The sequence below is a fragment of the Misgurnus anguillicaudatus genome, chromosome 5 (assembly GCF_027580225.2).
Source record: "Misgurnus anguillicaudatus chromosome 5, ASM2758022v2, whole genome shotgun sequence".
Taxonomy (NCBI): Eukaryota; Metazoa; Chordata; class Actinopteri; order Cypriniformes; family Cobitidae; genus Misgurnus; species Misgurnus anguillicaudatus.
In genome coordinates this window covers 29,833,622-29,855,671 of record NC_073341.2, presented here as the reverse complement: position 1 = coordinate 29,855,671, position 22,050 = coordinate 29,833,622, and the positions used below count along the sequence as shown (strand labels likewise).

At 39.0% G+C, this 22,050-nt stretch overlaps 1 protein-coding gene across 5 annotated transcripts in view; it reads right to left on the bottom strand.

The window, feature by feature from the left end:
- The window catches only part of sema6bb (sema domain, transmembrane domain (TM), and cytoplasmic domain, (semaphorin) 6Bb), a 161,041-nt gene that overhangs the window by 133,970 nt on the left and 5,021 nt on the right, over nucleotides 1-22,050 (bottom strand). For 2 of the 5 annotated variants that reach the window (XM_055167388.2, XM_055167387.2), the window contains exon 1: nucleotides 19,699-20,512. The exons of 2 other annotated variants lie outside the window; for them this stretch is intronic. The gene's annotated coding sequence lies outside the window, so the exon portion shown is untranslated. Of the gene's footprint in view, nucleotides 1-19,698; nucleotides 20,513-22,050 lie in introns of those variants that run through there. One more of the 5 variants, XM_055167386.2, reaches the window with a different exon arrangement.

Here is a 22,050-nt window from a genome sequence, read left to right as displayed (position 1 = left end):
AACAACTCTATAACTGTATTAATAAGTCAGAATGCTTAAAATACCATTGAAACCCCCCTTTAAAAATGGGAAAAGTCAGATTTTCATGATATGTCCCCTTTAACTAAATCGATATTTTGCATTTGGCCTCTATCCATATTGCTTTGAAGGCATACATTTTATGACTTGCTTTCCCTGGGATTTAAACCAATGGCCTTGGTGTTGCTAGCGCCATGCTCTACAAGCTGAACTACATGTAGACCAAATAATGATCATGTCCATTAAACACAAAATTAACCCTTTAAAACAGTGCTAAATGTAAAATACATTTAAACATGGTATTAAAATACAAACAGTACGGTTTTGGGCTAGCAACACAAAGATCATGAATTTGATCCCAGGGAACACAAATCCTAATAAAAATGTTTAAATTGAATGCACTGTAAGTTGTTTTGGATGAAAGCGTCTGCCAAACGCATAAATGTAAAAAAAAATGCAAATGAGACTACAAGTCTTACAGAGGGACTCCCCTTAAAACCCCTTGAAGGAGAAGTCACACCAATCAAAAGCTCGAACGGATGTGTGGTCTTGTCCCCATCACTGAGCTCCAGAAGTCATTTTAAACAAAGCTTTTCCAAATCAGCACAGCATAAAAAGCTAGCAGAAATATTTGCCCTGGTTGCATTGGGTACCATGAATGGCTTTGCTGATTCAATGCATTTAATTGGCAGTGCATTAAATGCAGAGAGATATAAAGTTTCAGACTACTCCTGGAGCTTACTGTTAACTTGGGCAGCAGTACCACGTGCGCTATCACCCAAACCAGGCTGCCCTACAGTAACAGTATAACAACAGTATAGTCATCCAGAATCACTGTAGGTTATCCAGCGGTAATTCGTCAGGGTCCCTCTATCTGGCTATATTAAGCAGGTTCTGCAGTGTTGTCCTCTATTTAAAGCAGTCATTACTGTCAAAATATTCTTTCAGAGATATTCATCCCAGTGATTTCTCTCATGCTATAATAAGCATAAAAATTCCTAAATTAACGTGGCTATTTGTGCATGTTCCGGTTGTATTGAAATTCACAACCCCATTTCCTGGAGCCGGCATATATACTGTGCGTCTCCATTTTCCTCCTCGGTTTCTTCAGATCACTTTTCATCTGCATTTTAAAGCATGGCTGCTTCTCCGGGTGGCAATTATCATAAAACTGTTTACCTAAAACGGCACGCTTATGTTTTTGCATTCGCCACGCGACGAAGCCACTTTAAAAGGCGCATATTCAGCAGCTTGAAGGCAAGCGGGTTATTATTCAAACCTCCGCAGCTGTGTGATATGAAGACCGCTACACCTGCTGCTTTTTCTTTGCAATTATTGGATGTATAAAACAAGACAGGCGTTATTAACTTTCTGAAGTGCTATATATCAAGTGAGACTCTGCTAGCAAACGCTGCTTAATTGTTGGGATTAATCTCGATTTAAGCGACACCAGATCTCATCTTTTAAACTCACCCCAAAAGCATATAAATGACCCAGTGTAGGAATATCAGACTAACTTATCAGACATGGTTATTATCAGATGGACCATGACGGAGCAGATTACAGTCGTGTTCCAGTTTCTGATTGCTTATGTCAAGATTAAACAGACGCTCGTTGTCCTAATCACTTACATTAATGAGCATGGTAATATAATGCGGGGAAACGACTCCAGGTCAGCTCAGCTGGAGCCCAAGGGACTCCTGGAGAACCGGCTCCTCATCAAGCAGCAGGGGCTTTTTCTTTCTCCAGGGCTTTTTTTTGTCAAATCTGACAACTGTAAGAGCGAGACAGATAAAGCCAGAAACATATCACACATATGCTTGGCCAATCCATTGTGGTTACACTAAAAGCATTTCTTCTGCATTTTTGTTGAAGTAAAGAATTTCTAAATTTGTTTCGGTATATCAAATGTTATATATATCCAAGTTCTATAATTTGCTCAGCACCATGACCTCCAAGAGAAAACCAACCAGATGATAAAGCAGCAGTTTATATTAACGGCAGTTTGCAGCAATACTGCTGATAATGCAACACATACTTTTATTGTATCATAAACAGCATTGACATTTCATAAAGCAATGCCTCGGCTAGAAGCGTCTGCACTCACAATCACATAAGAGTACATTTTAGGTCTAAACTGAAAGTTTTACACACAATGGCATCGCTAACAGTTCAAATGAGATGTTAATCACTGCGCAGCCAAGATGGCAAAAGAGGGCTTTATAAACCCACAGCGTTTAAGAAATAGAGAGAGTGATTAAGTAGAAAGGTGACTCTCTTAGGATTTAGCTGGGAAAGAATTAATCAGGAAGGTTTAGTGGGAGAACAGACCGGAATACCCAACAAACTCCCACAGTCTACATTCACGAATCAACCCCGTCACTCTTGGACACAAGACCCCCTCCGGATCTCTCCAGTAAAACGACATGTGTGTCACCGCTGCTATATATCAGACCTAATCCAACATGCTAAAACCTAAACACCCGTCTCCTCTTGCAGGCGCCAGCAGTGCTGTCCACTTTATTCAGGCAAGGCCCTTAAGATTCAAACGATACCACCCTTTGCACTTATACTTACTGCGAGTTGTCTAAGTGGGTCAAGAAGGTCTCTGCAGGGATTTCATAAGCCACACGGACTGTCAAGTAGCAGCTAGGTAGGGCTGATAAGACCATCTCGGCGACAGGCGAGAAGCCTGCTGCTTCATTACCGAGCCAGACATCCTCACCAGAATGACAGTGAGAACCAGTGCCCAGAATCACATTGCGAGTGCAGTCGAAAGCCACTCGTGCCACTTTAAATCATTAGCACATATTCTCTAATTAACCTGTTACAGAACAATAACAGCCTGCAAATGCGGCTCACTGCGACTCCAGCGGGTCGTGGATTTATGCAACTGGTACTTTGTTCTTGTGGTACAAAGAGAAAAAAAAGATACAAACAAAAGAGGAAGAAAGACAGATGCTCATTTGAAATAAAAAAGTCTCTTTAACATGAAAACGTCTCCAAGAGACGTGGGAGAGAGATCTAAAGAGAGGAAGAAAAAGGGAACAAAAGACAGTGAAGCAGTTCAGATGTTGACTTTGGGTATAAACATGAAGGATGAGCGACACGAAGCGAAACTCCTCCAGGTTGAGGACTGGATGCTCCTCAGCTTCAAACAAACGCACCAGCGGTGAACTCTGACGGAGGGGTTGAGAGGGGGACCGATGTGCTGCTGAAGAAACTCGGAGCTGAGATATTATATTAATGAATAGCTCTGAGCACCAGCTGCCGGCAGAGATGCAGAGGCTGTGCTCAACCGCTCGCTTTCGGAGACTGCCCGTTTCAATCTGACAGGCAAATGGTGCCATGCCACAACACCCGCTGCGGCTGACACAGAAGACTTCTCCAAGAAAACACACACACACACACACTACACTACGATCTCTTTTTTGGAAACCTAAGCTTCAATGTTGCCAATGTAAAGATGCTGGTGCAAGTACATAATCATCACTCTTAAATTTTCAAGTGATGAGGATTATATAAACATAATAAATCTCATAATTTGCATCTAGTGTTTAGTAGTAATGTGACACATGCAAAGCTTTGATTGACAGCATGAAGTTGTACCCATATTACAGCTTATTTGTGACCCTGTTTGTGAAATCCAGGCTTACAGGTTTCAATTTAATTATAAGAAGCATTAAAATTTGATTTCAATGATTGATTTTTCTTTCATTTCAGTCTAGAAGATATCAAGGTTATATTTTCCCCCAAAAAATGTTGTTATTATTATAACAATAACTTTGACAATTTTGTCCGATCCAATCACTACACCGGTGAAAAAGCTAAAATCTTTCATACAAAGATGGATTCAGGTTTCCCAGGTGAAAAAGTAGTACACTTCCATAGTGTACTTAAAGTGTTTTATTTTCGCACACTAATTTTGTACTTAAGAAGTACTAAAGATGAATTTTTAGTACTTCTTAAGAAGTTCTTAAGATTATCTAAGTGTACTTCACTGTGCTATTTTGAGACACGGTTTCAGCAGTAACAACATAAACAAGTGGCGTCCGTGGTCAACATGTAACTTACGGTAAACTCCACTAAGAATAAATAACAACAAAGTACTTTAAATTTAGTTTATTTATATAACAAGCAAAAAAACAACACGTAGGTTACCTAGGAAACCAAAACATTTGTTATTTTCTACGAGGTATTTGTTCAAGAGTTCAGTTTAGCAAATAGTGAGACCATTAAAAAACTGAAACCGGAAGTAAAGGTTGGACCAGACGTGTAATCGCGTCATCGCACGTGTGTCCGATGAAACGGTCTTTATGAACTAAAATGCACTTTTAACATACGATCTCTGTATTAAATACGATCTCTGTAATAAAAAATGTATTTAGTTAACACTTGTATTAAACTGAACTCAACTTTCATAAAAAGATGGGTTCAAGTTTACTACAAGTGGTACCTAAATACATTTTTAAATACATTTTTAGCACATTTTAGTTCATATTTATGGTGTCTCAAAATAGCACAGTCAAGTACACTTAGACGATCTTAAAGGAATATTCCATTTTCTTAAAAGAAAAATCCAGATAATTTACTCACCACCATGTCATCCAAAATGTTGATGTCTTTCTTTGTTCAGTCGAAAAGAAATTATGTTTTTTGAGGAAAACATTGCAGTATTTTTCTAATTTTAATGGACTTTAATAGACACCAACAATTAATACTTAACTCAACACTTAACAGTTTTTTTCAACGGAGTTTCAAAGGTCTATAAACGATCCCAAACGAGGCATAAGGGTCTTATCTAGCGAAACGATTGTCATTTTTGGCAAGAAAAATAACAAATATACACTTTTAAAGCACAACTTTTCGTTTAGGTCAGGTCCAGCGCGACCTAACGTAAATGCGTAGTGACGTAGGGAGGTCACGTGTTACATATATAAAAGCACATTTGCGGACCATTGTAAACAATAACTGACACAAAGACATTAATTAGTATCAGTTGACATACAACAATGTAGGAACGGTCCTCTTTCAACACACTTGTAAACACTGGGGCGGAGTTTCGCGTTCGTCCTCTGTAACCTCTTGACGTGATGACGTATTGCGTTGGGTCACGCTAGCGCATGACGACCGGATCTAAACGAGAAGTTGTGCTTTAAAAGTGTTATTTTTATTGTCAAAAATGACATTCGTTTTGCTAGATAAGACCCTTATGCTTCGTTTGGGATTGTTTATAGACCTTTGAAACTCAGTTGAAAAAAACTGTTAAGTGTTGAGTTAAGTATTAATTGTTGGTGTCTATTAAAGTCCATTAAAATGAGAAAAATCCTGCAATGTTTTCCTCAAAAAACATAATTTCTTCTCGACTGAACAAAGAAAGACATCAACATTTTGGATGACATGGTGGTGAGTAAATTATCTGGATTTTTCTTTTAAGAAAATGGAATATTCCTTTAAGATCATCTTAAGAAGTACTAAAGAAGAATAGTAGTTTGTTCTTCAAAAGCTCATTTTAGCCAACAACAATTTTACTTTGCTTTGTAATGTACTTCAAAAGAGCCTGACCCAAGGAAACTGCAAAAAGCCAACCAATCGTATTGGAGTCGGTGGTTCTGGAAATGCTCATACATTTTTGTGCACGGTTCATTTCCATTTACGCATCTGGCAGAAGCTTTTTTCCAAATCTACTTACAGTGCATTCAAACTGTCCACTTTATCAGTATGTGTTGCCTGGATTCGAATTCATGACTTTAGCGTTGCTAACACAATGCTCTTCAAATAAAAGGCACTTTTCCATTGCATAGTACCCCACGGGTCAGGTCTTGTCAGCTCACCTCACTTTGGCTTGGTTAGCTTTTGCGTGTTGTTATATTTGTGCTGCCTACTGCTGTGACATCATACGTTGTTGGAATGCTATACATTCCCATACATTCATTTATTTCTCAGTCTGCCACAAAATCAAAATTGACCACCACAAATAAATGTTTGGACATCGCGTTTATCACTATACCTCTGTCTCACATGACAGTTTGTTTATAAACACCCGTGTGGCACAAGTCGATGCGCTCAGCTGAGCCGAGTTGCAAAAATGCCGTGCATGCCACATGTGCCGCCACAAACTGCAAGCAAAACCCTGGGATGGTGTTCCTGATTTTTGGATGTTTTTCACAGCTAAAAGGGAAAAACAAAAGGTTTGCTCGAGACAAAGCAAGCATGAAGGTAAAGCTAATCTTGTGTTTAGCATGACGCTAGGAGTGACGATTCCCTCAGACCAATCAGTGTTATCGGGTACTACGTACTGCACCCAGTGAAAAAGCCCCCAAAAGTAAGCTGAGCCGACCCAACCCGTGGGGTACTATGCAATGGAAAAGTGCCATAAGATACAATTAAGCTACAAAAACATGCTATGGAAGATACAGGAACACAGTGTACATCAATTTTTCTGTTATAAATTAGGTTGTTTTCAATTGACACCACATGGTAATTAATATGTCATCTCTCATGCACTTTGAGTTCAGTAGCAATGGTTTATTTTGCCTGTGTCGCATGTTTGACATCCACTGACAAATCAGACTTTCATGCATTTGTTAGGTTTAGCTTACAGTCTGTTTATAAAACGAACCACTGCGGCAAAGAGAACGTTTATCTCGACTAGACCCGTGTGACATGTTAAAAAAACACGAGAGGGGACGTGAGAGAGGGTGGAGAAGGTAGCAGGGTGAGAAAGAATAACCGAGCCAGCTGTTCAAAAGCTTTATCTCATGAAAGAAAAAAGTAATCTGACCCAAGACGCAGACTGCCGAGTCTCAAGCTGGTCTTCCAAAAGTAGCGTGAACATCAGACTGCTCTTCTGTCGCACAACTTCAAAGGAGCTTTCCCGCTAACGGTACAGATGACAGGCGTGGGAAACAAAAGAGGTGAAATCATCTTAACCAAGAGCGTACGTGAAGGAAAACTGACAGCCCATTCCAAAATAAGCACCATCTTAAACATTTGGCAGAGCCTGCGCTCCCCCGTGTCCGTAAGATTGTTCAGTCAGCCCTGCAGCAATGCAATTAAACCCCCCTCATACTGAGATTCATCAATAAACCTAGAATAAAAAAAATATATATTGTTCTCACTGCATGACTTCGCTCTGACGTGCACGCGATTGTTTACCGCAACATATTTGCAGAGCAATCTGGAGAGGTTTAAATACCCTGGCCAATTTGCTCACAATTTCCACACCAACCCTCACATTCCCTCGGCGCGGAAGAGGGCCGCGCACATTTGACACAGTGACCCGACGCCACGCCGTGTCGTGCTTCATTTAAAACCTCACATATGCCGATGTCATGACAGACAGAGGGCAGAAAGAGAGTGTGCAGCTTTCTCAGAGACGATGTTCTTCACCTGATCATTTCTGGAGTTTACACTGAAAGTATCAAGTTTCCTTGGTGACTGAGGCGGTGGCGTGGGGTTGGCTGGGATAGATGCTGAAATAAACCAGGGGTGACATACAATGCTATTTATACTGAGCAAGTAGATAATTGTTTAAAAGGTTAGGCTGTTAGCAAAGCATAAACAAGCATTCTGTGATTCCCTGCGGAACGAGAGCGTGTCACATGTTTGCCAGGCTGTCTGCAGGGAAACAAAGCTCTGTTGTGCCAAAGGTCTGCATGGGCCGTGTACAGGGACTAAGGGACTAATGTTGCTCTTTAAGATAGTTTGATCAAATGTTCATTCTGCTAATTCAACATGTGCTTTAATTTACTTTATTTAGAGTGATTAAACTATAAGCACCTTTAGCTGGTGACCACTGGTAAACCAGTTCAAAACCGAGTGCACCTCGCCACTTATTTATGGCATTCATATTCTTAAAATGTTAATATCTTGTGAAATGAAGCGCATGCTTTTCTTATTGCTTAAAGCTGCAATCTGTAACTTTTACTCTTTTGCCATCTCTTATAAAAAAAAATGTAAACTAATCACTCTCTCTTTATAATGTAAAATTTTTTTTTTTAAAGTTCATATTTTGTGAAATTGTCTTAAAGACATTTTTCAACATGCATCTAACAAAATTTAGTGCAGCACCTGCTTAAAGCGGCATTCTGTAACTTCACTATTGCCATTTCTATTTGAAGCATAAAATTGCAAGTTACTTGTGTAGTTGTAGATTGAAATTAAGTGAAGTCAAAGAGACATTAGCTGCGAAATCAAACTTGACAATTTAAATGATAAATCATTATTATAAGCTTACCATTACAAATCAGGGTAAAGTAGTGTACTGTTTTATACAGTGTTTGCAGGAAAGCTACAGATTGCAAATTTAAAAGTGTAAAGTCTTATAGTTTTACTCTACACTCACCTAAAGAATTATTAGGAACACCATACTGTTTGACCCTCTTTCGCCTTCAGAACTGCCTTAATTTTATGTGGCATTGATTCAACAAGGTGCTGAAAGCATTCTTTAGAAATTTTGGCGCATATTGAAAGGATAGTATCTTGCAGTTGATGGAGATTTGTGTGATGCACATCCAGGGTACGAAGCTCCCGTTCCACCAGATCCCAAAAATGCTTTGTGACATGGTGCATTATCCTGCTGGAAGTAGCCATCAGAGGGAAGGACAATCCTGGTCATAAAGGGAGAAACAATGCTCAGGTAGGCTGTGGCATTTAAACGATGCCCAAGTGAGCCCACAAAGGGGCCTAAAGTGTGCCAAGAAAACATCCCCCACACCTTTACACCACCAGCCTGCACAGTGGTAAGAAGGCATGATGGATCCATGTTCTCATTCTGTTTACGCCAAATTCTGACTTTACCATCTGAATGTCTCAACAGAAATCGAGACTCATCAGACCAGGCAACATTTTTCCAGTCTTCAACTGTCCAATTTTGGTGAAAATTGTAGCCTCTTTTTACTATTTGTAGTGGAGATGTATGGTACCTGGTGGGGTCTTCTGCTGTTGTAGCCCATCTGCCTCAAGGTTGTGCGTGTTGTGGCTTCACAAATGCTTTGTTGCATACCTTGGTTGTTATTTCAGCCAAAGTTGTTCTTCTATCAGCTTGAATCAGTCGGCCCATTCTCCTCTGACCTCCAGCATCAACAAGGCATTTTCACCCACAGGACTGCCACATACTGGATGTTTTTCCCTTTTCACACCATTCTTTGTAAACCCTAGAAATGGTTGTGCGTGAAAATCCCAGTAACTGAGCAGATTGTGATATACTCAGACCAGCCCGTCTGGCACCAACAACCATGCCACACTCAAAATTGCTTAAATCACCTTTCTTTCCCATTTGGACATTCAGTTTGGAGTTCAGGAGATTGTCTTGACCAGGACCACACCCCTAAATGCATTACAGCAACTGCCATGTGATTGGTTGATTAGATAATTGCATTAATGAGAAATTGAACAGGTGTTCCTAATAATCCTTTAGGTGAGTGTATATAAATTGTCTAATATTTTTATCGGCCTAAACGTCAAGATAAAAATACAGAAAAAAACTTTTTTGCAGTCAAAACAAAAATGTACATTTTTATTCAAGATTTGTTGCTATGTTGACGGCTGAGCTGAGCAAAAAAATCTCTGAATTCAGTTTGACGCAGAAATGCAAGCCGCCTCTTATGTTGACCACAAAAGCGAGTTATTAAGAGGGGTATGAATATTCACACAGGGTATTATTTGAGAGAAGAGGAAACGCAGGGGCTTGACAGCAGGGTGAGCAGTCAGGCTCCCGTCTCACAAAACGATCTGAACAAAAATCCATTCAGACCCTTATGAGCACACCAGGGTGAAAAAACATTTACATACAAATACAAATATGCCACCGCACATGCATACAGACGACAACAGCGTTTGATTAGCACGATTCCTCTTCGCACACAAGAGTGAAATCCATTGCTGTGAATGTGCTGCAATTGATTTAAAAGACATTAGCAAATTGCCCTCTGAAACCAAGCTTTCTAATCCCTAATCAGACGAATGGGACCTCCATTTTCCATCACTTCTGTTTACACGCACCATACCAAAATTGCTGTGTGTTTTCCCACACGAGGAGAGCTCTTAACAAGCGAAGACACTCGACATCAAAGATTTCTGGCTTATTTTCAGGGCGTTTCAGCTGAATGCCAGATTGATTCATATGGTGCCTATGTGTGTGTGTCCATAGCTGACATCATCCCAAGAGCGCAGCAGACTGTGTTACAGCAACTGCCTGCTGACACTAGACCTGTTGCCTCCAGATGGCCTCTGCGACACACACACACACACACACACACACACACACACACACACACTTGTGTGTGATAGGTTTTCATTTCTGCATTCTGCATTTTTTCTTAATTTTCTTCAAATTTTCTTCACACTCCATAAGCTCCAGTATGAATCTATCGGGACCTTTTAATTTATGTAACTCATGAATGGCTCTGAACTGTTTTCGTAATACTGTACTGATGGAAATAAAGCTTTCCTGAATGGTGCGAGAGAGCGAGAGAGAGAGAGAGAGAGAGAGAGAGAGAGAGAGAGAGAGAGAGAGAAAGAGACCCAACACCACAAGATATATAAACACATTTAAATACTTCACCATTGAGAAAAAACAGACGTTAAACTTTGGCAGTAATGAAAATTTGAAGGTAAACGCTTTTACATAAAAGTATGACCTACAACTAATTTTTGGAAAATATGCTCATTTTTCAGCTTCCCTAGAGTTAAACATTTGAGTTTTACTGTTTTGGAATCCATTCAGCTGATTTCCGGGTCTGGCGGTACCACTTTTAGCATAGCTTAGCATAATCCATTGAATCTAATTAGAACATTAGCATCATGCTTAAAAATGAAATTTAAAACTTGACCCTTCTGTAGTTACATTGTGTACTAAAAACAACGGAAAATTAAAAGTTGGTATTTTCAAGGGTCAATATGGCTAGGAAATAAACTCTCATCCAGCGTAATAATCAAGGACTTGGGTGCAGCAGGCGTAATGATATTATGCAGTGCCCAAAAATTAGTCCTCAGCTATTGAAAGTTACCAAGGGGATTCATTTTTTTTTACTCCATTTATTTATAACTAATTAATAGCAATATAACAAACACAAAAGACAATTGCAATTAATTCATAAAAAGTAAATTAAATATTTGGCATATAACCTGGAAATGGACAAAAAAAGAGAAAGCCACCATATGCACTCCACAGCATGAGCTCTGTTTGGCTCCATGAACCGATTTGTGCAGGATCTCAGACGTTTCTTTACATTAATTGGTTCCTCTGAGTTTTTGATATCATATTTTAAAGTGCCCTCTGAGTCCAGCATCCCACACTGAAGTGAAACACCCATCCCCGTCCAGAGCCCCCCTACAATCTTCCGTCTTATATTCCTCACCCGCTCTCCGCATTACCTCACTGCCTGGCATCTTTCCCTCTGCCCTATGTCCTTTGCCCTCTCTCTCTCTTTACATCTCTCAGTTTCACTCTCCCTAGTTGTGCCCCACATTCATTTCATGGCCACTTTGTTCCCTCTCTCGCCCCGTCTCATGCATGATTGCGTCCTGCGGGTCACAGAATGCAGTTTTGCTGTTAATTACCTTGAGGGTGAGAACCAGCCACTTAGATGGCACAGAAACTGAAAGACGGGAATAAAGACTTGGCTTATGAAATAATTAATTAAAAAAAATTAAAAAAATTATATTTTCACCCAATGTCATTCTTAACCTGACTTTCTTTGATGAAAGAAAATAACAAGAATTTATACTGGCTAATCTTTTCTGTGCAGTTACAATGAGAACACAAAAGCACCACAAAACCATCATAAAAGTGGTTAATTGATATGGTCCTTTTAAAGCCATATGATAGCTGTGTAAGGAACAGAAAGAATCGTGCTGAGCTAGTTCTTGAGTTCAATTCAATGATCTTGACTTAACAGCGCACCTGAGGGGTAGATCAATGATTACCAGACAAAAATGTATTTTCTGCATACAAAAATATTTTATGATTTCAGTTGACTTGAAATAGCAAATGGGCACATTTACATTTTTATTGTATGCTTGTAAAGGGGTGACAAAGTTAAGTGAATGTATTCGCATAATTCAATAGGTAAAGCATGGCACTAACAACGCAAATGGGTGATTCTCGCGAAATTGGACTTGAGGTGTCATAAAACATTTTGAGAAAAAAGTAAATGCAAAGTAAGAGTATCAAAATAAGAAGCATATACACAAACATCTCTTCATGTACTATTTTGCACATGATTTCAAATGACATCATACAAACCAATTTTGTTCTTTTATCCACACTTAAGGGGAAAATTTTCATTAACGCAACGTGTCCATGACTGGATTTGGGTTCTTTGACATGAAAATATTTATAATTAAAATTTCTGAAAAAATAAAAAGCTTCTGTGCATGTTATACTATAAACGTTTACATTAAAAAAACATGTGGTATTTGGTGATCATTGGTAAATGTAGAGACAATAATAAGGAATATAAATGTGTCCAAGAAAATTTTTCTCATCCTCCGCAACAATTTTCAATCATTGTTTAAGCCCTCAAGGAACTAACATTTTCAAACAAAAATTGTTAGAAGGGACATAATTGATTGTGACACTCAAGATGGCTACCAGGTAAGCAGTTCTTATTTTTTCTCTCCAGATAAAAGTTAAAATTTTGTTTGCCATAGTACCTAGACAATTTTTAGTTCTCATTACCGAAACATGAGTTTGTAAATGCATATATTTAATGTAATATCATGTTGCAGTAATGATAATTTTTGATAATGATAATCTAAAAAATGTAAATAATTCTATAGGAAATATTTTTTAAATCCTCTAACAAAATAGTTATATTAAGTTCAGACCTTAATCTTATATGTGCAAAAAAAATTGGCTTCAAGAGCTTTTTAAAAAAATCTGATGCTGGTCACCTTCTAAGTCTGGATTTCGTGAGAATCACCCAAATATTGCAGGTTCAGTTCCTAGAAAAGACAGCACTGTAAGTTGCTTTTTATCCAATTAAAAAAAAAAGAACAGATTTTCCATTGTTGTGCATTTATCCTTACTATGAGACATACAGGGGCCAGCAGTTACTCCCCTTTATCTTTCAGACATCCAGCTGAAAACACAGACAGAAGTGTGTTTTGGGTAAACGCACAACTGTGTGATTCTCAGGTGTGTGTGTGTGTGTGTGTGTGTCCTGTTTTTACTACAGTAAAGCAGGAATTTTTCCTCTGCGGCTCAGTGAGTCATCTTCTGTATGCCTTCATCCACACACACTTCCCGTGTACCTGAGAGACAATGTTCTCACACCAGCTGCAGAGCAACACCAGCCAAAAACAGCAAGCAACAATGTGAGGATCTGTGTTTGTGTGTGTGTTTCAATGTGTGTATGTGAGACTAAGTGTGATAGAGATGCAACAAGAGGTGAGATAAACAGATGTTGTGTGTAGATCTGTGCAAAGGTGTGTTTTACCTCATTTACACCTGGTATTAACATCCGTTTCGAGAGATCCGATCACAAACGGCCAATGCTAAATTTATGCGTTAACGTTAATATGCATATGCCAATTAAAACCCAACACTATAAAGTTTTTTTTATTTTGCTGGTGTGAATTGAGAAGTAAACAACAGAATAAAAAAATGCATGCATGCATGACTTCACCCAAATTCACAGACCATTTCTGCAGCTCAGTTGGTACAAAGCATTAGCTGCACAAAGTTTGTTTGATTCCCACACACACACAGACATACTGACAAAACAATGTATAGCTTGAATGCACTGTTAGTCACTTTGGTCCAAAGCATTTGCCAAATGCATAAAAATGTAACTCGCCAAACTGATGTCAAGGGAAATAAAGCATGCACATCTTAAGTTCAACTGCGCAAGCTTGACTTTTTTATATGTTCATCGAGAAGTAGCGATACCTTGGCATGCAAGTGATGTATGTGGTTGCAAATCAAAGACCCCTTGAAATCCGATCACAAGTGGTCACATGAGACACATTTTAAAGGCATGTAAAAACCAGGTGTGAACAGCGATCAGTCTCGCCTGGCCACTTGTGATCGGATCACCCGGATGTTAGCATCAAGTCTGGTGTGTGACAGTTCTTTCTTTGACTGGCACCGTTTTTCCCAGATCCTCGCTGTGGCCTCTTGTTAGCATCTCCCTCATTAACAAATCTTTCTGCGAGCGGTGCCGGCACGCTGTGAGAGAGATGCGACTGGGCCCCGGAGGACGAGCAAAGGCGACAGAGCAACACATTCAAACCCACATACAAACATTCACATTTCCTATTTCTCTTTCTTACACTCTCACACTTTCTTCTTCTCTGTCTGTCTCTTTCTCTCTTACACACACACACACACACACACACACACACTTGCTCTGTTTATTCACGCCCAGGCAGACTAACAAACCCTGTCGCCCACCATCTTTTCTCATCACCTCGCTCCCTCAGTCAAAGCTCTGTAACGGCACAGCAGTCGCATTCAGATTCTTTTTTTTGGATGCTGAAAGTCTTCTGAGAGTCACACACAGCCCTGCACACAACACTCTTTATCTCTTAAATATGCCTGGGCAATGTGGGCACTCTCTATGTATCAAGTTGGTATTTACGTAGCTTATGCAAATATGATGGTTAGGGTTTTGAATCTGAGCTCCTTAAGAGTACTTGTGAAATGGAAAGGTTCTTCGTAATCGTAAGTAAAAGAGTTTTTATGGAAACCATTAGGGCTGGTTACAAACATTTCACAAAATATCTTCCTTCATCAGAACAAAGAAACGTATACAGATTTGTAACAACATGAGGGTGAGTAAATAATGACAGAATTTGCATTTTTGGGTGAACTATCCCTTTAACTTCGAGATGGGCTGATTGGGAATATACATCAAAAGTGCAAAAAAAAAGATTAAAGGAACCGGATGACAGGATGAGAAAGAGGCTGGGTATGTGATTAAACAGCAGGGAGAAGGGGGTCTTCACTTAAGGGGAACGGTGGAGAAGCTTTATTACATTTTAATGGGAGGAGCTGTGTGACCTCCAGCACCACCTTATGGCAGGTCAGGGAAGAGGTTAGCGCCATGGGCAAGAGAATCATGGGAAATAAGGTTTTGTGGGGTCGCTGATTAATGCGTTTACAGCTCCCTAGGCAACTCCTATACAAACCTTCAACAGATATGATGGGAAAATAGGGAATTGAGACAGTACAGCGCTGCCATTACTACAGTTGTAGTTAAGACTGAATACTAGCAGAAGATTTACTGAATAGAGCAATACGCTGCCTAATATATTTTTTAAATAGTAAACAGTAGACCTTATTGCACAATAAACCTTTAAAGGGACAGTTCACCCAAAAATGAAAATTCTCTCATCATTTACTCACTATCATGTTGTTCTGATGAACACAAAGGAAGATAAATTGAGAAATGCTTGTAACCAAACCGTTGGACCCCATTCACTTCCATAGTAGGAAAAACTTATACTATGGAAGTAAACGGGGTCCACAAACGGGTGATTCTCATGAAATCCAGACTTAGAAGGTGTCCAGCATCAGATTTTTTAAAAAGCCCTTGAAGCCAATTTTATTTCTTTTTTTTTGCACATATAAGATTAAGGTTTGAACTTACTATAACCATTTTTTTAGAGGATTTAAAAAATATTTCCTATAGAATTATTTGAATTTTTTGATTATCATTATCAAAAATTATCATTACCGCAACATGATATTACATTAAATATATGCATTTATAAACTCATGTTTCGGTAATGAGAACTAAAAAGTTGTCTAGGTACTATGACAAACAAAATTTGCACTTTTATCTGGAGAGAAAAAAATAAGAACTGCTTACCTGGTAGCCATCTTGAGTGTCACAGTCAATTATGTCCCTTCCAACATTTTTTTTTTAAATGTTAGTTCCTTAAGATTGAAAATTGTTGTGGAGGATGAGAAAATTGGTCTTGGGCACATTTATATTCCTTATTATTGTCTCTACATTTACCAATGATCACCAAATACCACATGTGTCTTTACTGTAAATGTTTATAGTATGACATGCAGCTTTTTATTTTTTTAGATTTTTTAATTGTACATTTTCTATGTCAAAGAACCCGAATCCAGTCATGGACACATTGTGGTAATGAAAATGTTCCCCTTAAATGTGGAAAAACAACTAAATTGGTTTGTATGATGCCATTTGAAATCATGTGCAAAATAGTATGTAAAGAGATGTTTGTAACTTTAAGCTTCTTTTTTGATACTCTTACTTTGCATTTACTTTTTTTATCAAAATGTTTCATGACACATCATAAGTCTAATTTCGCGAGAATCACCCAAATGGTTTGCTTACAAACATTTCTCAAAATATCTTCCTTTGTGTTCATCAGAACAAATAGATTTATACAGGTTTATAAGAAAACGAGAATGAATAAACTGACAGAATTTTCATTTTTGGGTGAACCATCCCTTTAAGCAGTCTATGCTACATTATCAGTTTCACATTTCTTGTTCATTTCAAGGACAAGTGCAGCGCATTTATCATCCTTGGAAAAATTATTTAGCATTTTTTAAATGTAATAAAAATGAGAGATGTTAACAATCATGCCTGACATGAGAGGTCATGTTGAGTGCACTGAATTGTGGGATACAGTAAGCTTTCTTGTATACTGCTTATTTTAGCAAATGGGTATTTTGCACCTACAGAAAATATGCATACTTACTATACTCTTGCACCTAAAAAAATCATCTTTATTTATTTACCCTCACATTCCAAACCTGTATGACTTCACTTGATGACTTAAAGTCAACAATACTTAAGAGTCAAAACTGTCACACTGTTTGAAATGATGTGAGGGTGAGTAAATGATGACAGGTTTCATTTTTGCCGTAACCAACCCTGTAAGAATAGTATGCACTCAGTAGTGTGCTGTTCAAACAAAGTGTTATGAACAAGTGGACGTCTCAACATTCTTGTGGTTTCTGTACGGGCCCAGCATGGTCCTCGGGTCTCCCATTCACCTTCTTTTTCTGCAAGCTCCACATGCTAAGTGAGAACATTGTTCCGGTCAATTTGTTCCTTTCAGAGTCCCAGTGGGCAGTGTCCTTTAGCATGACAGCACACTGAGAGAAAGCACTCTGTCTGGAAGGGCCTGACACCAAGACAAGAGTGCGAGAGAGAGAGAGAGGCAGAGGTATAAAGAAGAGGAGAGAGTCTGAGAGAGGAGAGATAGAGAACACTGTGCCAGAGAGGGAGGGGCAGGGAACGGGACGGTTTGAGATATGGAGACATCGAGGGTTGACAAAAAGAAAGGCTAAGAAAAGAGAAAGGAAACCGGATGACAGTAAAAGAGAGATAAAGAGAGCGAGGGATTAAAATTGACGGGGGGATTTAAAGGGATAGTTCAGCCAAAAATGGAAATTCTGTATGCACATGACTTCAATCCCTGCGTGGGATTTTTTTTATGGGATTACAATAAATGGTGACTGAACTATTTAATAAGCTTCAAAAATACGCAGAAAAACCATAAAAGTTTAATAAATAAAAGTGGTCGATGCAGTTCACACGGTATACGATAGCTCAATAAATGCACTGAAATCTGGACATGATAAAGATGGGCACGCATAAGCAGTCTTGCCTCTGAAAGGGTCTGCGGGGGCACAAAACTAAGCCAGGCGCAGGTGACGCAAAGCCCCGAGGGCAACTGTAAGCGTGCATGTGTGTTTGCGCACGTGCCCCTGCGCCCGTAGCACCTGTTCCCTCGGCACAGCGGCTTTAACACTTGCACTGCATGCAGCCTGAAGTGCGGCTGTTGGGGAAAAGGGTGCACTCGAACAGGGCACCCATTCAAGAAAACTTGGAAGGAGCATAACTCTCGCTCTTCCTTCATCCCCCTTTTCTAATCCCTGCAAATCGCATTTTAGAATATTCAGCGAATTACATCCTAATAAAACCAGCAGGAGGTTCGGTGCGTGTTGGGAAAGTTGCATCTCGATATTAAGTAAGGCTCTATTAAACACAGCTCTGTGTTTGCTGGGGATTAGAACGGCTCCGCTGAACAGTCTGTTAAAATGTGAAGTGAATTAAAGAAAGAAATAGCTCATAGAAATAGACATTGCTGAGAATGGAAACAGACAAATTACTACAGCTCGACTGACAGCTTTATTTGTCGCGTACATAAGTCTATTCTTGCGTTGTACACTTGTGCTTCACAAACAGTGCTAATGATAATTCAGTGTGTAATGAGAGGTTTTGTGTGTGCGCTCGAAGAGGTCAACAGCGCACCCAGACAAAAGCCACTCTCAGTCATGAATCATAAAATGAATGAATAAAAAGCATAAAATGCTTTAACTGGACTAAAACCCAAACAAATTCATAATACTATGCATGCACACCCATAATGACCATTAAAGACGCTTGAAACCTTTAGTGAGGCGCTGCAAGCCAGTTTTTGCATTACAGCACAGCATTTGTGTCCAGTAAGCTCGTCACAAGAGGAGAAAGCAGATGGCTACCCTATCCTCCTGTCCATCTCTTACCTTTTCTTCAATAAAGGGCACTGCTTTAACTGGCAGACCCTTTTTCACCTCTTTTCTCATCTATGCTCTCTCCTGGGTTCTTTTATATAATGCTCGAACCCTCAGGGGCTTCACTTTTCCCTCGCTTTCCAGCCCACAAACCTTGAACGGTAACAAAAGGCAGCTCAACGCCTATTTGAATTTGAAACAGGGGAACTATGACAAAAACCATGTCACACAGTGAAGAGGCAGAGAAGCTGGTGCTGCAGTGCCAGAATTTCATGCAATTTACCCTCACATTAAGAAAGGAAGAAGCATGCAATTCTGACACAACATGACCAACTTGGATGGATTATAAACATCTGCGTTTGCGTTTAATTGATGCAATACCAAGCAAAACAAAAATACAAAATTACTTTTTTTACTGTAGCCTATTCCAGCTCAACTGATACAGCATAGCATAAGCGGTGCAAAGTCTGCGAGTTCAATTTTCAGCGAACACACATACTGATAAAAGTATAGCATGAATTTGGATAAAAGCATCTGCTAAATGCATAAAAAGTAACATATACAAATATGCTCTCAACAAAAAGTTTAAGATCTAATTAAAAAAAACTGGGTGGTGAAGGTAAGAAATGTGGCTCTATGATTTATGTGCTTTCTAATGGCTACTTTCCAAAACAATATAATCGACCTGAAAGCCAGACTACATAAAATATGAGGTGTAATAACCAGAAATATAGGAGAGATAAAATAGACAAGTCAATATGAATATAAAATATAGTGAAATTACTAATAACTAATAGTATAAGTAACTCATTTTAAATCTATTCACATTAAGTAATATTGTTTTAAAATACACGTAAACAAGTCTGATTAAATTAAAAATATGTTTGGCCTGTATAGCTGTAACACAGCCCAGTTTCACGCGCAACATCAAGTCAAACCGATGACCAACTCTTTAAATCGTGACTAATTTTTTTCTTTCATTGCACATAGCGAAAAAATTCATTAGCCATCCACAACATGCACGTCCACAATAACAAAATGATAAGAGTGATACAGTTAGTGTGGAAACAGCTGAATACAGGGCGCGTGCAGCGCCAAACCAATCGTCGCAACATATAGGGATGAGGAGGAACAGCCCGTGACAACCCAAAACAGCACGATATCGTTTGATAAACCAGTACACTTACCGATAACAGCCGTGGAGAAACGTGAATGACTCGACACTTCGGGACTATAATCCAGACTGACTGAGAGGAGGGGTCCGTTTGAAATCCAGTCCTCTCTATCGCACCTGTCTCCGCGCGCCCTTATCTGACATCTTTAAGACAACTGTGTCGCTTCTTGCATGTCCGTACGCCGGACAACTAACCCCCCACCCCAAAACAACGCACACAACGACACCTGTCCCCAGGAAAAAAACAGCACGACACAATGCTCGTTTATGTTGCGCTGAACAAATGGCATTCCCGGACTCGGTCCCGCAGCCGTACGGTTTCCCTTCAGACTGCCATCCAATATTCAAGAAGTCATATGGAATAAGCCAATGATGGCAAAAGCAGTTCATGCAAGTGCAACCGGCTGTTATATCACTAAAATGTTTCTGTCTGGACTCGAAACACTTGCTTGATCCTGCCACAATAGTTATTCTGTGCTGGACTGATATGGGTCCGGAGCGCGTGGACCGAAAAGGCGTGTGCGTGCGTTTGGCATGAGCGGCGCTTCCTCCGATGTGAATTCCGTCTTTGTAACCCGTTAGAAAACTCCAATTGTCCAGGAGAAATATAATATTTCCTGCAATCCACGGCGTTTGTTCAGAGAGAGAGAGGGATAGCGATAGAAAAAGAGATCGCTGGTTGTTGCGAGTCTGTCACCCACAGCTAATGAAACACGCGAGGCAATAGCAAAACCTGACGCAGAATTTATCGGCGGACTGGAGCGGAATTAATTCGTCGATCGTCGTTATGGGTCGTGAATTAAAGCATTCAGACTCGGATTGGTCAGAGTTGGAATTGGCAGTGCAAGTGAATTTAATGTGGGAACTTTTATACGTATGAAAATAAGACACTTGAACGCAATGGCTCTCAGGACGATCATTTGGTTCCTTATATGCATATCCTAGAGGCAACAGAAGAAAATAAAAATATGTAAAAACACTAAATATTTTAATGCAACACATCTGTTATTGCACGCTATACGTTATTCATTTTGGTGGCTTATCGGGCCATTTGAATGCAATACTTATTTATTAGCATTTATTTACATAATAATAATAATAATAGTGTAGTAGTAGTAGTAGTAGTAGTAATAATAATAATATGTATTATAATATATGTAATATAGTTATATAATGTTAATAATAATATATTTGTATTTAAAAATATAAGTTGTCAGATGCCTTGAGAAAAAAGTAACATAAAACACAAATAAATAACAATAATACAAATTATTTAAAAAAATAATGTTTTCCTCATGTCTCATTTTTCATGTCACAATCTTAAAAAGTTTGCAGAAACCAGACAACAATAGATGACTAGACTCAGCAGTTAATGACTTCACCAGTTAAGCTAAAGATGCCTTAGGCAGGTGACTTAATAAAACTGAAACTGACAATGTCAGACAGATAAACACACCTAAAAAATGTCCCTTTCCTTTAATGCATAGGCAGAATAAAACTTTGATTCAAACTACTTGTGTTTATGCATTAAGAACAATGTAGGTGTGTGGTGTATAGACGGTTTCAGCAGTAACGACATAAACAAGCGCCTGTCGCGGTTCCCATGTAACTTCCGGTAAACTCCGCTAAGAATAAATAACAACGAAGTTTTATTAACGTAGTTTATTTATATAACAAGCAAAAAACAACACATAGATTACCTAGGAAACCAAAAACGACGAGGCATTTGTTCAAGAGTTCAGTTTAGCAACTAGCCAGACCATTAAAAAAACGGAAGTAAAGTTCGGATCTAGACGTGTATTGCATCAACGCACGTGCGTCCGATGAAACCGTCTATAAACACTACATGATGTCTACTGTAAATGATGGTTCGGTAGGATGTTGTTAATCCAATCCGGTCAATCACAATACAAATTAGGCAAATTTATATTATACAGCTATTTACGTCACTACTGTGACAATTCAACCAGAATCCCACCGCCAACTTCTAACTTCATTATTAGCTAGTCCCAGGGGGGATTTAAAATGAGTCCAGTCTCCAGAGAAAACCCTCTATTATAGACAGCAAGCCAAATCTGTTTGCCTTTTATTTTAATCAATAATTAAATGAACTGGCAAACTCGTAAAAAGCGCTTTAAAGTAATACAAAGTCATTGTGATAATACTATTCAGGCCCATGCACACAAAGTCAGTTTTAACCGATGATTAATCTCTGTCACAATTGGGGTAATTGAGTTGGCTGAACCTTGATGGTTCAGCTCACTGTAATCTTTAAAAAAAAGTATCAAATTAGGCCAAAGAAACTTTGAGGGAAATTCTACAAAAAAAGATCTTGCTTTGTTCATTTCCCCGCATTTGATCTGAA